Source organism: Dipodomys merriami, unplaced genomic scaffold, assembly GCF_024711535.1.
Source record: "Dipodomys merriami isolate MVZ:Mamm:240054 unplaced genomic scaffold, mDipMer1.0.p SCAF_1342, whole genome shotgun sequence".
NCBI lineage: Eukaryota > Metazoa > Chordata > Mammalia > Rodentia > Heteromyidae > Dipodomys > Dipodomys merriami.
Window position 1 is genome coordinate 66,529 of NW_027202652.1, and position 16,637 is coordinate 83,165.

The window sequence follows — 16,637 nt, forward strand, 5'->3', positions numbered from 1 at the left end:
GAGAGAGGAGGCATCCCAAAAATTTATACAGGAATATCATAAGCGTGAGGAAGCTACTCAAAAACTGATACAGGATTTGTGTGAACAAATTGAGAATACTCAAAGAGAAATGGAGGAATGGCATGAGCAGGCAGAGAACACTCAAAGAGAACTGCAGGAATCCCATGAATGGGAGGAAAGAGAACTGAAGGAATTCCACAAACGGGAAGAAGCTAATCAAAGAGTAATACAGGAATTGAGAGACCAGGTAGAGAATACACAAAGATCACTAAAGGCATTCATGGAATCCATTAACAAAGAGCTGAAGGAAGTCAGGAAGATCACAATGGGAATGCTGAATGGAATCCAACAGAAGAAATGGGTGTCCAAAGAAACCATAACCAATCAACTAAGTGATCTGAGAACAAACACTGAACACCAAATTAAGGAAGTAAAGAAATTCATACAAGACCTAAAACAAAGCTTCGACAAAGAACTTGAAGCCATCAAAGCTGACCAATTAGAAGGAAAAGAGGTTAAAAACAAAGTAGAGAGTCTTGACAGCAGGTTAGACCATGCAGAAGATCGAATCTCAGGGATTGAAGACAGCCTAGATATTATAGAGAAAGAACATACAACCATCCAAGACAAGTCCAAGAAATATGATAGATCTATTCAACACCTGGAAGACACCATCAGAAGGCCTAATCTAAATAATGGGTGTAGAGGAGCACGTAGAAACAGAAGTTAATGGTCTAGGAAATTTGTTTAACAGGATCCCAGCAGAGAACTTCCCAAACATACAAAAAGATAGGCCTATTCAGATACAAGAAGCTTTTAGAACCCCAAATAGACCAGACCAGAATAGGACATCCCACCATCACATTATAATCCACACAGGATCAACTCAGAACAAGGAAAAGATCCTTAAAGCTGTCAAGGAGAAAAGGGTAATCACCTATAAAAGGAAACAAATTAGAATCACCTCAGATTTCTCAGCAGAGACAATCAAAGCAAGAAGAGCCTGGAATGATGTATGCCATGCCCTAAAAACAAACAACTATCAACCAAGAATACTGTACCCAGCTAAACTCTCCATCATAACTGAAGGCCAAATAAAAACCTTCCATGGCAAAGAAAAATTGAAACAATACATCTCCACCAAACCAGCCCTACAAAAGATTCTTAAAGATGTCCTACACATAGAAAACCAACAAGACCTCAATAAAGGCCAAGAAACTGCACCCTAACTGAGAATCCGAGAACCATAGGAAGAACCCAGTTTTCACAGCCCCCAAGAAGGTAGATAACATGGCAGGAACTCCCAAATACCTCTCAGTCTTATCTCTTAATGTTAACGGACTGAACTCTCCAATTAAGCGACATAGACTGTCTAGTTGGATTAAAAAACAAGACCCTTCTTTCTGCTGCCTGCAGGAGTCACATCTTGCCCGTAAAAACAAACACATTTTCAATGTTAAAGGCTGGAACAAAATCTACCAAGCAAACGGCCCCCATAAACAGGCGGGAGTTGCAATCCTAATATCAGATAAAATAGACTTCAAATTAAAATTCATGAGAAGAGATAAAGAAGGTCGCTACATACTAATTAAAGGATCTCTCCTTCAGGAGGATATTACAATTCTAAATATCTATTCGCCAAACAATGGAGCACCCAAATTTATCAAAGAAACACTACTTTCCCTCAAATCCCATATAGATCCAAAGATATTAATTGTTGGGGATTTTAACACACCACTCTCCCCACTAGATAGATCAACTCGGCAAAAACTCAACAGAGAAACCGCAGATCTAAACAGCTGCATAGATCAACTAGACTTAACAGACATCTACCAAACATTTCACCCAACAGCATCAGAATACACGTTTTTCTCAGCAGCACATGGAACGTTTTCTAAAATAGACCACATTTTACGCCACAAAGCAAACTTGTCTAAATTCAGAAACATTGAAGTTATACCTTGCACCCTCTCTGACCACAATGGAATAAAATTAGAACTCAACACCAAAAGCCACCAAAGAAAGTCCGGCATCACACGGAGGCTGAACAACAAACTGCTGAATCATGAGTGGGTCATGGAAGAGATTAGAAAGGAAATTCAAATGTTCATGCTATTCAACAAAAATGAACACACAAATTACCAGCTCCTCTGGGAAACAGCAAAGGGAGTACTCAGAGGCAAGTTTATTGCTCTGAGCTCCTACATCAACAAATTGGAGAGATCTGAAACTAACAATTTAATGACACATCTAAACCTCCTTGAAAAAGAACAGCAAGATAAACCCCAATCCAGTAGATGGAAAGAAATAATCAAAATTAAATCAGAATTAAATGAATTAGAATCCAAAGAAACTGTAGAAAGAATCAACAAAACAAAGAGTTGGTTCTTTGAAAAACTTAACAAAATTGACAGACCCTTAGCAAATCTTATCAGAAAAAGAAAACACACCCAAATTAATAAACTCAGAGATGAGAATGGAAACATCACCACGGAAACAACCAAGATTCAGAACATTATAAGGAAATACTTCTCAAAACTTTATGCTAATAAGTTTGAGAACTTGACAGAAATGGACCTTTTCCTAGCAAATATTGACATGCTAAAACTAAACCAAGATGAGTTAAACTATCTTAACAGGCCCATATCAAGCATTGAAATAGAAACAGCAATAAGAGACCTCCCAGCTAAGAAAAGTCCAGGACCAGATGGTTTTACAGCGGAATTTTACAAGGCCTTCAAAGCAGAGCTCACACCAATACTCCTCCAACTCTTCAATGAAATTGAAAGAGAAAGTTCACTACCGAACACATTCTATGAAGCCATCATAACCCTAATCCCAAAACCAGGCAGGGACTCATCAAAGAAAGAGAACTATAGACCCATTTCTTTGATGAACATTGATGCAAACATGTCAACAAAATTTTGGCCAATCGACTTCAACAACTCATCCAAAAAATCATACACCACGATCAAACGGGAATCATTTCAGGGATGCAAAGCTGGTTCAATATAAGCAAATCAATTAATATTATTCATCACATCAACAGGAGCAAGAATAAGAACCACATGGTTATCTCAATAGATGAAGAAAAATCATTCTACAAGATCCAACACCCCTTTATGATGAAGGTTTTGGAAAAATTAGGAATCCATGGAACATTCCTCAATACAATAAAGGCTATATATGACAAACCTACAGCCAGCATTATACTTAACGGTGAAAACTAAAGCCATTTTGTCTTAACTCAGGAACAAGACAAGGATGCCCACTCTCTCCACTTCTCTTCAATCTAGTAATAGAATGCCTAGCTACAGCAATAAGACAAGATGCAGACATAAAGGGGATCCAAATAGGGAAAGAAGAAATAGAACTCTCCCTCTTTGCAGATGACATGATCTTGTATTTAAAGAATCCCATAGACTCCACTCCCAAATTACTCAATCTGATTCAAAACTTTGACAATGTAGCAGGTTATAAAATTAACCCCCCAAAATCAATGGCTTTTCTGTATGTCAACAAGGAGAAAAGTGTGGCTGAAATTAGGAAAGCAACTCCATTTGTAATAGCCCGACAAAAAATAAAATACCTAGGAATTAACTTAACTAAAGAAGTGAGAGACCTCTATGATGAAAACTTTAAAATCTTAAAAAAGGAAATCAACACAGAACTTAAAAAATGGCAAAACCTCCCATGCTCCTGGATTGGCAAGATTAACATCGTGAAAATGGCAATACTTCCCAAGGCTATCTACAAATTCAACGCAATACATATCAAAATTCCAACCTCATTCTTCAAGGAAATAGCAGAGGCAATCCAAAAATTCATATAGAACAATAAAAGACCCTAAATAGCAAAAACGCTCCTCAACGGAAAGAACACTGCTGGAGGAATATCAATACCAAATTTCAAACTCTACTATAAAGCCATAGTAATCAAAACAGCTTGGTATTGGCATAAGAACAGACCTCAGGACCAATGGAATAGAATTGAAAACCCAGAAATGAACCTACAGATCTATAGCCATCTGATCTTCGATAAGGGAGCTAAAACAATAGAAGGGAAGAAAGACAGCCTCTTCAGTAAATGGTGCTGGCAAAATTGGTTAACTACATGTAGAAAACTAAAGCTAGATCCTTATATATCACCCTGCACCAGAATCAACTCCAAATGGATCAAAGACCTTGAAGTCAAAGCAGATACTCTGAAAACATTACAGGATGGAATAGGAGAAACCCTAGGTCTCCTTGGCTCAGGCCGAAATTTTTTTTTTTAAGAAGACAACTTAATGTTTATTAAAATTGAGTATTCACAGTACTACTAAAGGCAGCTTTTAAATTACTCAATATATACAATGAGGTATATGGAAAATGATGTAGGTACAGAAGGCTCTCTAATTCTGCAAATTCTTTTTGCTGTCTTTGGCAAATATATGTAAGAGATGTGCCTATCTTCAGACTCTGATTTGTTAGCACTATATAAATAATCCCCTTATTACGGTATTTGATGGGAAAGACAGTAGAGATAAACAGATAAAAACAATAATTATTTACATAGCCTTATTTAATGATTATTAATATCCCTAGTGAAAACATAGGACTTCTACCAGTTAAACAGCATTCTAGCAAGAACAAATACATCATCACACAGATACTGTTAAACGAAGATCCTCTTTGTACACCCAAATTCATGAACAGGCCTGGATGGCAGTCCATATTGCTCATTTATTATGGATGGATTTCCCATTTTACAAACAAAGCTCTCATTGTGGTTTGAGAATATTTTTTGTATGTATTTTCTGACCCCACAGAAGGCCGAAATTTTTTGAATAGAGACCCGGAAACACAACAAATCAAAGAAAGGTTGGACAAATGGGATTGCATAAAGTTGCAGAGCTTCTGCAGGGCAAATGACATAGCTAGCAAGATCAATAGAAAGCCCACCGATTGGGAGAAGATCTTTACTAGCCATACAACGGACAAGGGTCTCATATCTAAAATATACTTGGAACTCAAAAAATTAAACCCCCAACAACAAATCCTCAAAGAAACAACTGCTCAATAAATAAGTGGGCGAAAGACTTAAAGAGAAACTTCTCTGAAGAAGAAGGAAGGATGGCCAAAAGACACATGAAGAAATGTTCAACATCCCTAGCCATAAAAGAAATGCAAATTCAAACAACATTGAGATATCACCTCACCCCAGTTAGAACGGCAAAAATCAAGAACTCTAACAACAACAGATGCTGGAGGGGATGTGGACAGAAAGGAACCTTACTTCATTGTTGGTGGGAATGTAAACTTGTTCAACCACTTTGGAAAGCAGTATGGAGGTTCCTCAAAAGACTTCACATAGATCTCCCCTATGACCCAGCAATCCCACTTTTGGGCATTTACACAAATGTTTACAAACAAGACCACACTAAAGCTACCAGCACAACTATGTTTATTGCAGCATTATTTACCATAGCTAAGATATGGAACCAACCCAGATGCCCCTCAGTAGATGAATGGATCAAGAAAATGTGGTATATGTTCACAATGGAATTCTATGCCTCCATCAGAAAGAATGACATTGCCCCATTTGTTAGGAAATGGAAAAACTTGGAAAAAATTATATTCAGTGAAGTAAGCCAGGCCCAAAGAAACATAGGTCCCATGGTTTCCCTTATTTGCAATATCTAGTATATGTATGAGTCAAGCGGAAAAGTTCAAAAAAGTTGATGTTAAGCGAAAGCAACACCTAGAGAACTAGTGAAATAATTTTTCTTTCTTGCGATTGTTTCTAACATATTTATAAGATGATTTCTTTGTTGCTTTGTATGTCCCTCCCTCTTGTTATAACCCCTCTTTTCACTATATGTTTTGTTGTTATAATTTGGGGTTTGGAAGGGAAAAAAGAAATTATTTAAATAGGGATACAAGTGGACCCATTGCAACAATGAGATGTACAAGACCTTATGTTGAAAAATGAACTTTACAATATTGGTGAGGGGGTTGGGATGGGGGAAAGGGAAATGGGAGGGCAGAGATGGTAAGGGGATACAAAGGAGGAGGTAACAATGCTTGATAAGAAATGTATTCATTACCTTGCTCATGTAATTGTAACCCCTCTGTATGGAATTTTCACAATGAAAAAACATTAATAATAACCAAAAATGAAACAATTACAGGATAAATTATTTTTGAGGCTCTGGCTTCCATTCTCAACATAAATAGAAAAAGCAGGAAGTAGCACTGTGTCTCAAGTGGTACAGTTCTACTCTTGAGCTGAATTGCTCAGCGACTATGCCCAGGCCCAGAGTTCAAGTTGCATGACTAAAAAAAAAAAATGGAAAGAACCATTTCTTCCTTAGCCACAAACATAAGGGTGCTCTTTAAAGATTTTTGTAATTGAAAAATTCTCATTGTACAAATGAGTTAATGCAATTTCAAAAGGAAAGTCTAGAAAGTCAAGAAAAGCTCAATAATCAAATTCAAAATCTAGTTCTTACTTTTTAATGCAACAGTCTCTCTCATGTCTCTCATGGGTAGCTTCTATTCTAATTTACTTGGGAGTCCCAAGAGAATATAACTCAGTTTCAAATAACTCAAAGAACATCACTCCTGTTATATTACTAAGCTACATTACATCTGAGGCCTAGTGACCACATGAAATTACCAACTTTACTCGGGATGACTTCTGCCCTTGGGCAATAATAACTAGACTCCTTCACTGGTCTGAGACACCAAGATACTTCAAGAGACATAAGCCCCTCCTCTTATCAGACTTGCCAACCTAGAAAAACACCTGTTCTCAATATATGCTTAGCCATGAGTGGCTCACCCCTCTCATCTCTCAGCAATCTTCTCTTTTCCCTCAGAAAGATGAAAAGTAGTTCGAAAGTCTCTTCAACTCTTGTACAAAACATACCTATAGCATGAGATTCTCAGCATTGAGAAGGATGTCGTAACTACACCTGCCTTCATACTGCTGGTTCACCTTCTGAAACTTCTCAACCCTTTCTTCAATGATACTGCTGTCTGCTGTCTGTAGAACTGTTTTCCATCAGCACCAGCTATCCACACAGCTCCTTATAGTCTTCATTCAACAGGATCCATGAACTGAGTGTCTTCAATCTCCTCTTTTAGTTTTCTTTTTGTCGGTTGTGGGGCTTGAACTCTGACCCTGGGTACTGTCCTTCAATTCTTCAGTTCAAGGCTAGCGCTCTACCACTTGAGCCACAGTGCCAGTTTTTGGCTTTTTCTGTTTATATGTCTGTGAGGAATTGAACCCTGGGACTCATGCATCTGAAGCAAGTACTATACCACTGAGCCACCTTCTGAGCCCCCTTCAATCTCCTCTTTGCTGATAGTCACCTGCATGGAAAAATGCAATTGGATATTTAAAATTGCCAACAAAAAGTGCCCTTCCCTCCAATTAATGGATTGTGAATTCAGTTTTGTTAGCATCTTGAAGGACTTACATCTTTTTCTTCCTCTTAGAAACCTAAGGTTTAGCATGATCAGATATACTTTTGCTGAAGTAACAAATTTAGGTGGCCAACAGATCCTTTACTCATTTCACATCTATTACTAGCAGGTTACATCAAACATAAACAAGAAAGGCTTAATAAATTAAGCACCAGATAAAATTCTTCTGCAAATATTCTATCTGTTCCTGTGCCAACATCATGTCCTTCTCTGGAATATGTGGCTCAGGTTGGCCTTCATAGTTGGAAGTTCTTTCAAATGCAGAGTCCTGTGAACCAACGACTTCTCTAGTTCCTACATTTAAACACAAAAAAGAGGGTTTATTTTTTTAAAACCTTCAATACAAGCTGCTGCTTTTCCCCACACCTAACCTAATCTTTGATTAAACTCAATGGGAGGGGCCCAGCCAAGGAGAGGGATCTTAGAAATGAGAAACAGCCTTAGTCTCCTGAAGACCTACCTAGGTGGTCAGCTTCAACCTGAGTTGCTCTCAAAACAACATTGATTTCTTCAACTCCCCTTATCATTGCCTCAAGTACGTCTTTCATGTTTCTATAACTCACTGTTATTTAACATATAGATCAACACTCCAACTTAGTGGATAGTGAAGTTAAATAATTACTTGAAATTTAATTATCTTATATTTATAACGTTATACAAAGTGAAACCTCATTCTAAACTGAGAAATGCATTCTTGCTAAAGTAGTCATTGCATAATCATTTCTCTTCTACTGGAGTTATTGTTTGGCTTTTTATTTTTATTTTTGTTGTCCATGAAGCTTGAACTTTGGGCCTGGCCCCTGTACCTGTGCTTCTTTGAGCTCAAGGCTAGCTCTCTATCACTTGAGCCATAGGGTCACTTCCACTTATTTTTGAGTAGCTTATTGAAAAGTCTCAAGAACCACTATCCTCAATTCTCAAGTTCCTGAGTAGTTAATATTACAGGCATGAGCCAAGCCACTAGCACCTGCCTTGGGCTAACGTTCTAAATGAAATTGTGTAAGAAAAAAATTGTCTGTTAGTAAGGATCAGTAAAAAATTCCCTCTGGCTTTGGAAACATTTTTTCTTGGTTTGTGTATTTTTCTTGCTGGTGGCAATCAAATTCAGAATTTCATGCAAACTAGGCATACTATCACTAGCCATACCTGGAGTTATTTTGTGTTCTATTTATTTTAATTTTGGGGGCTGATTCTGGGACTTGAACTCGGGGTCTGGGCACTGTCCCTAAGCATTTTTGCTTAAGGTTACTACTATGCCACTAAAGCTACAGCTGTGTTTCCAACTTTTTGATTGTTAATTGGAGATAAGCCACATAGATTTTTCTCCCTTGGGTCAGCTTTGAACAAAGATTCTTAAACTTCAGCCTCTTGACTGGCTAGGATTATAGACTTGAGCCACTAGCATACACTTATGTCTTTAAAAAATATCCATTAGTAACAATAATAAATGACTTATTATTACTACAGGATCACACCTACAATGCTACCTACTTGAGAGGCTGAGATCTGTAGATCATGGTGTAAATACATCATGGTTAGACAATTCAAAGTTCATTAATTTTTGTATGTGCTGGCCCTAAGGATTGAGGGCTTCAATTCAAAGCTTGAGCACTATTTTTGAGCCATAGTACCACTTCCAGGTTTTTCATAGTAGTTTTTCAAAGTAGTTCATAGGACTACTGGACTTTTCTGCCCAGGCTGGCTTTGAACTGCCATTTGTAGCCTCCTGAGTAGGATTTAACCAGAAAAGCCACACTGAAGGTGCATACATGCTCAAATGGTAAATGCTAACCTTGGCTGGAAAAAGTTAAGAGGATTCAAGCCCCAGTATTGGCACATATACACTTATATGCATGCATGTGCATACACACACACACACACACACACACACACACACACACACACACACACACACACACACACACACACACACACACACAAAAACCAGACTCCTATACCAAGTACCCCAGGATGAAAAAAAGGTAAAAATAACAAATTATAAGATGGATGATTATTTTAAGTAGCTTCAATAGTTACTAACATGGCTATATTGTGGCTTAGGTGGTAGAATGCTTTCCTCCCACACACCAGTTCAATTCCCCATGTTGTTCAAACCAAACCAAACGAACAAAAACACACCAAGAAGCATATCCTACAAAAGATATATAATACTATGTAACAAACATTAATTATTAAAAATAACTGAAAAACAGCTAAATACAGCTATGTCAAAATCATGCATGGGGGGCTGAGAAGGTGGCTCAGTGGTAGAGCACTTGTCTTGCATGCTTGAGGCCCTGGGTTCGATTGCCCAGCACCACATAAGCAAAAAGAAAAAAGCCAGAAGTAGCTCTGTGGCTCAAGTGGCAGAGCACTAGCCTTGAGCTGAAGAGCTGAGGGACAGTGCCCAGGCCCAGAGTTCAGGCCCCATGACCGGACCCAAAAAAAAAAATCATTCATGGGAATACTCAATATCTAAAGAATGTATTGTTTTCTATCAAATCAATCTATAAATTGAATGCAATTTTCTGAGAAGTCTTATCAGGACTTTTTATAGTTTCAGGCTGGATAGCTTAGGAAAAATGAGACCTGGAAAATGACATCTAGGAACTCTGATAGAAACAATACATTTAGAAACATACATGCACTATCTTCTTTGCTTCTAACTCAGGGTGCGTTCATCATCTTAAGGATAAGCATCTGTTCTATGGCAAAAATATACGCATTCTTTCCTGTAAGAAATACACTAAAGGGGCCGCGAAGGTGGCTCAGTGTTAGAGTGCTTGCCTTGCATGCATGAGGCCATGGGTTCGATTACTCAACACCACATAAGAAAAAAGAAAAAAGCCAGAAGTGGCGCTGGGGCTCAAGTGGTAGAACACTAGCCTTGAGCTGAAGAGCTGAGGGACCGCGCCCAGGCCCAAAGTTCAGGCCCCATGACTGGACCCTCCCCCCGAAAAAAAGAAATACACTAAAGACTGTATCACCAAATAACCAAGAACTCAGATGGTGTAACCCCAGAGTGATTAAGAGCAAAGATAAACACCTATATATATCGCTTTATGACAGGACTTGCTTTTATTATATAAATGCCCCTGATGTCAAAGAGCTCTTTGCGTCTACCGTTAAGAGCACTCACACTCTGAGTGTGCCTCTGTCTTTCTGTTTATCTGCTTATCTGTTTGTTTGCTTGCTAACTCAATAAAGTATTGCCAAGTTTTCTTACCATGGTGACTACTCTGCAAATGTTTATTCTGTGACCAAGGACCCTAAGTCAAGAGTTCCTACTGATAGAGGGAAACTTCCCCAAACCTCACCTGGACCCAGTGACTGTTGTTCCTCAAAGTTATGAGGTGAGTTGCTGAGTGGTAGAGTGCTTGCCTTAAATGCAAGAGACTCGGTGTTTGGTCCCCACTAACAGAGGAGAGGAAGGATTTCTAAAGATCAAAAGACACAAAGAATATGAAAGAACAATTTTGGGGACACACCATAACTCAAAATGAGGATTTGTTACACTAAAGCCTAGTAATCAAGACAATCTGGTATTACAGCTGAAGAAAAAGTATTACATAGGGTAGAGAACTGAGAACAAGCCTATGTAGAATCCTGAGATTTGACATTAGACTATTCAATAAATAGCTATTTGGATGAGCTAGCTATTTATATGGAATAAGATACAAAATAGACCTTAACTTAAAGCCGTAGCAAACAATTCCTAAAAACAAAGGTAGAAAGCAACACTTAAAAGCTTTAAGAATGAAATAAGAGTGCATTTTAAGAATGGAGATTTTCCCCAAGGAAATGAATACAAAGGTAGGAAAATATCAATAAGTTTACATTACAGCAACACCTTTGGTTGAGTAAGTAACATCAAAAAAAATATATAAACATCCTCTCTTAAGACTGAAGACATTTAAATAGTATGTATTCAACAAAGGAACATTTCAATCAAGAAGATGACAGATAGGATACATGATATTGAATAAAATATCTGAGCATGCAATTCACAAGAAAAGGCATATGTGATGTGGCAAGATTTATGAAAAATATTCTGTCAGGAACAATAAAGAGATACCACACTTGTCAGACTAGGGAAAAGTTAAAAATATACTGGACAATACCAAATGATTGGAGAAGGATTATATAAGAATATATGTGGATATGGATACAAACTTTATCATTATGCAAACTGCATATAGAGGAGTAAAAGTTATCAAACACCACTGACTAAAATTCATGAAGAAAATGTTCATACATAATATGAAGGACATCACATTTAATATGCACTGTCATAAGTATTTGTGATGATTTTTAGTACACTGGAAAATTTTTCAAGGAAGAAAAAAGGGGGTAAGAAGCCTTAATAAGGACCCTCATTTGTGAAATAACTTCAAGTACCCCACTACTTACTAGTTCGTAATGTTTTCTTTTTTGTTTTGCAATTCAGTTCCCACAGGGCAAGGGCAGGAGAGGAACAGCTTCCTTTGAATTGGGGTCATCTGCAAATGGTACCTGCATCTAGGACAACACAAATCATGAAGCTAGAGGTTTGCAAGATTAAGAAAAACAGGCTAATGGCCATGACCTCTTTGTGGAAGGGGAAGCACTGGATGGGGTGAGCAACAGTATCCCCTGCTCAGGACTCATAATCCCAGTATATAGGCTATAGTTGGGAAGGGTGGTGGACATACTCCGAGCTCCAATGTGCCATCTCTTCTGCCCTCTAGAGCCCACCCTTAGTCCAACTGGCACCACATAGGCACAATCATGTGTCCACATTCCATGAATGGGTTCCCATAGAATGGCAGGGTGGGAGCAATCTTTACATGAAAATGGATATATCTCAGATGGCACTGTCTCTGAGGCTGACAAATCATGAATAAAGAGTTCCTTTACATGATCAAGAAGAGGTCCTCACTATGAAGTCACTGTACAAGGTAAACGACTAGTTAGGGAGGTAGCAACATACCCAGATCCAAGTTAATAACCCCAAGCTACAAAGGCATTACAGGGGTATGGACACAGGGCCTGGCCCAATATGCCCACAATCAGGCCTATCTGGCATCATGTATGTGCCCTCTTATGAAAGTGTGTACTGGCGCATAGGCCTATCAGAAGGGACCAGCAAGACAGTAGTCCACATGGTGAAGAACAAGCTACCAGGCACGACCTCTCTTTAGCAGTAGTAAGCACTATTTAGGAAGGTGGGCAGCACCTCAAGTTCCAGGCGTATAAGCCGGTCTCCACAGGCCTGTGAAAGGGATGTTTTACAGTCTCCAACCCCAGCCTTTTTCTCTTGGGTCCAAAAACACCTAGGACCTATCTAATTTAAAAATAAGTTAAGTGCTTTCATGGGAACATGTGTATACACATGCACAAAATCCCTGACCCATGATTTCATTTTCACAGGACAGAGGAGGGAATGGAATCACTTACTTTGAATTGAAGGCCTCCCAAGGCTACACTGAAATTAGCCAGCTAAGGAAAAAGGACAAGCTATGGCTTCCCTTCTTCTGGATCCAATATATTGCACAAAAAGGCCACTCTGGCACCACATTTGTGCCCTCCTGTGAATGTGTATACACACATGCATAACCCATATCACAACTGGATTCCCACAGTTCCAACCGGGAGTGGAACCACTTACTGAGAAGGACATACGCACATATAGCTGCACCTGGGCTGACTCATACCAAGAAGCCAGAGGTCCCAAAATGAAGAAAAACTGGCCGCCTTGTATGGCTTCCCTGTAACAGGATAAGCCCTGGTTAGAAAGTGCAGCACCATGCCAAACTCCAGCCCCATAATCCCAAGCAGCACAGGCCATACTCTGCAAGGGAGACATGAAAGACCTACTCTCTAAGCCTTTTTTTCCTTGGGCTGGCATCAGCACCCAAGTGGGAAAATCTTGCCACAGGTCCTTGTGTTCCACAAACTGGTGTATACACAAGCACAATGATATACTCACTCAACCCCACACAAATATTCAGTTACCACAAAGGGAGAGTGGTCCTATTTGCCTAGAAACTAGGGCATCTGGAATGGCACTGTCACCTGGGCCTTCAGAGAAGGACCTGCAAGATGTTAGTCCAAAAGGGAAAGAAAAGGGCTTTGGGTATGCTCTCCCTGTAGGAGGAGGAGTGTAGAGAGCTGGGAGAGGCCGCACCTGGAAGATGGTGCCAGCTTCCGCCCTCCGCCTTCCCGATGGCGAGTGCTCTCTGTGGTAAACAACTCCTGATATGGCTAAGGCAAAGAATCTGGCTTGCTTCCGCGCACCTGAACCTATTGGCGGTTCCCACGTGGCGTATCAGGGTTGGCTACCCAGCGGGTACTTAAGGCTGTGGGGAATTCTCCCCGGGGTTGGGGTCAGAAGATTACAAAAAGGTCCTGAATAAACTGCAGAGAGAAGAGTCCGGTGTCGCGTCTTCCTTGCTGGTCGAGGCAGTAGCGACACGTGGTGGCCCGTACGGGGACTCAGCCATAACCCCAATGAGGACTCAGAACTCTCTGTGGTCAGGGTGGTGCACCGGTAAGTCCCCAGGTAAAAGGGGAATCCGCGACAAAAGCGGGGGTAAGTCCCCAGGTAAAAGGGGAATCCGCCACAAGAGCGGGGGGGGGATTTTTGCTCTTCTCGGTAGATAAAGAGAGAGTGAGAACCCGGGGCTAGTCAATAGAGTAGCCAAAAGTGAAAGTAAAAGTTTGTTTACCAGCTTCAAATGTTTAAAACATGGGCGCTTCTTTTTCGCACCCAATTTTTTTGGCTCTCAATGAGCTACTGCACTCAAAAAAGTTAAAAATAAAAAAGAGTACTTTAGAGAGATTTTTGAATGAATGTGACACCGTTGCCCCATGGTTCGCTGTCTCTGGAAGCCTCACGGTGGCCTCTTGGGAGAAACTAGTGAGGGACCTAGATTTTGCCTCTGAACAAGGAATGCTTAAGAGCGGAGTGAGACCAATATGGAAACTGATAAGAGGCTGTCTCGAGGACCAGCGTTGCAGTGAGGCGGTAGAGAATGGTCAGGCCGCCTTAGAAATGCTGCAGGAAGAAAGATCAGAAAGGGCAGACAGCAAAAAGGAGGAGAGCAGGGGGGGTCATACCCTGATTTTGCCGAACTAGAGACCTCTGAGTCTACAGACTCAGAGGAACTACAATCACTCATAGAACAAATAGAAAAAACAAAGATAAGAAAGAGGAGGAAAGGGAAGGAGAGAGAGGACCCAGATAAAGACGAATGCATGCCTTCCGTGCACCGTCCCACACCTTCGGCCCCTCCGCTCTATGCGGAGGACCCTGGAAGTGGCAGCCCCGGCTGTTCTTTCAGCCCAGGCATGTGGAAAGCGGTCAGAACCGAGTTACATCTAGCCTGTCCAATATTTCAGGATCCACAGGGACAGCGGTATCATGAACCCTTAGATTTTAAGGTTATAAAATCTTTAGCTGAGTCTGTGCGGACATACGGAATCACAGCCTCCTTTACTGTAGCCCAGGTGGAGGCCCTAAACAGACACTGCATGACACCCGGTGATTGGAGTGGGCTCGCACGAGCTTGGTTGAGCCCAGGTCAGTATTTAGATTGGAAGGCCTTTTTGATTGAATTTGCTAGTGAAGAGGCTGCAGCCAATCAGGCTGCGGGGAACCCAGCTTGGGACAGAGATATGCTGCTTGGACAGGGGAGATTCGCCAATCAGCAGATAGGCTACCCGGTTCAAGTTTATGAACAAATCAATAAAATTGGCATAAAGGCATGGAAGGCCTTACCAAATAAAGGCGAAGTGAGTGGCAATCTCACCAAAATCCTGCAGGGCTCTATGGAGCCGTTTTCGGACTTTGTTGCTCGTATGGTCGAGGCCGCTGGCAGAATTTTTGGTGACCCAGACGCAGCCATGCCATTAATTAAACAGCTTGTTTACGAGCAGTGCACTAAGGAATGCAGAGCCGCCATAACCCCATATAAGAATAGGGGACTAGTTTGCAGAGAGCTGGGCGGACCACTAACTAATGCTGGATTAGCTGCTGCTGTGGTGCAATTAACCCAGAAGAATGGGGCTGGGAAGGTGGCTCAGTGGTAGAGCGTTTGCCTTGCATGCCTGAGGCCCTGGGTTCGATTCCTCAGCACCACATAAGCAAGAAGAGAAAAAAGCCGGAAGTGGCGCTGTAGCTCAAGTGGTAAGAGTGCTAGCCTTGAGCTGAAGAGCTAAGGGACAGCGCCCAGGCCCAGAGTTCAGGCCCAGGAAAAAACCTATTCAAAAAACGCTGCAAATTTGTCTAAACAGTTGTCTAGTTATCTTTTAGGTAATTGAACTGGGGAGTTCGACAGCCTGATGGAACAGCTCAGGGTTGCCATCGTCATGGTGAACTCGACCCGAGTGGATGCCGGATTGGCGGAGGGGTTATCTTCATGGATCTCCGCTGCTATGATTCATCTCAAGGAGGGGGCGGGTTTGGGAGCCCTGATAGGCTTTCTGGTGTTAGCCTCCTTGGTATGTCTGTGGTGCATTTGCCAAATTAGAGGTTCTCAGCGTCGCAGTGCAGCCATGATTATCCAAGCCTTTACAGTCATTGGAGCAGGTCAGTCCCCCTAAGCGTGGCTTGCCACCCTAAAACAATGAACACAGATTGCAAAGCCAAAGTACTGCAGTCGAGAGGCATGAGTTTTGCCCTCGAGGAGAGCATGTTTGATTGCACACGGGTTCGATTCGCCTTTTCCCGTCCTTGTGAAAAACGAATCAATGGACAGGCTGAGTCATCCCTAGAGAAGGCGCCCTCTGGGAGAAGGCTTGTATGCAGTCCTTGCAATTGCACAACAGGGATCAGACCTCTGTTCTCATCTGTGTTCTTTAAACAAAAAAGGGGGAACTGTAGAGAGCTGGGAGAGGCCGCACCTGGAAGATGGTGCCAGCTTCCGCCCTCCGCCTTCCCGATGGCGAGTGCTCTTTGTGGTAAACAACTCCTGATATGGCTAAGGCAAAGAATCTGGCTTGCTTCCGCGCACCTGAACCTATTGGCGGTTCCCACGTGGCGTATCAGGGTTGGCTACCCAGTGGGTACTTAAGGCTGTGGGGAATTCTCCCCGGGGTTGGGGTCAGAAGATTACAAAAAGGTCCTGAATAAACTGCAGAGAGAAGAGTCCGGTGTCGCGTCTTCCTTGCTGGTCGAGGCGGTAG

At 41.2% G+C, this 16,637-nt stretch overlaps 1 protein-coding gene across 11 annotated transcripts in view; it reads right to left on the reverse strand.

Annotated features, from left to right (window-relative positions):
* Positions 1 to 16,637, reverse strand: part of LOC138825117 (protein FAM114A2-like) — a 142,370-nt gene that overhangs the window by 26,157 nt on the left and 99,576 nt on the right. For all 11 annotated transcript variants that reach the window (XM_070019532.1, XM_070019533.1, XM_070019531.1 and 8 more), the window contains 5 exons: positions 13,120 to 13,219; positions 11,883 to 11,990; positions 10,790 to 10,909; positions 7,625 to 7,766; positions 6,913 to 7,358 (listed from right to left, as the gene is read on the reverse strand). The gene's annotated coding sequence lies outside the window, so the exon portion shown is untranslated. The remainder of the gene's footprint in view (positions 1 to 6,912; positions 7,359 to 7,624; positions 7,767 to 10,789; positions 10,910 to 11,882; positions 11,991 to 13,119; positions 13,220 to 16,637) is intronic.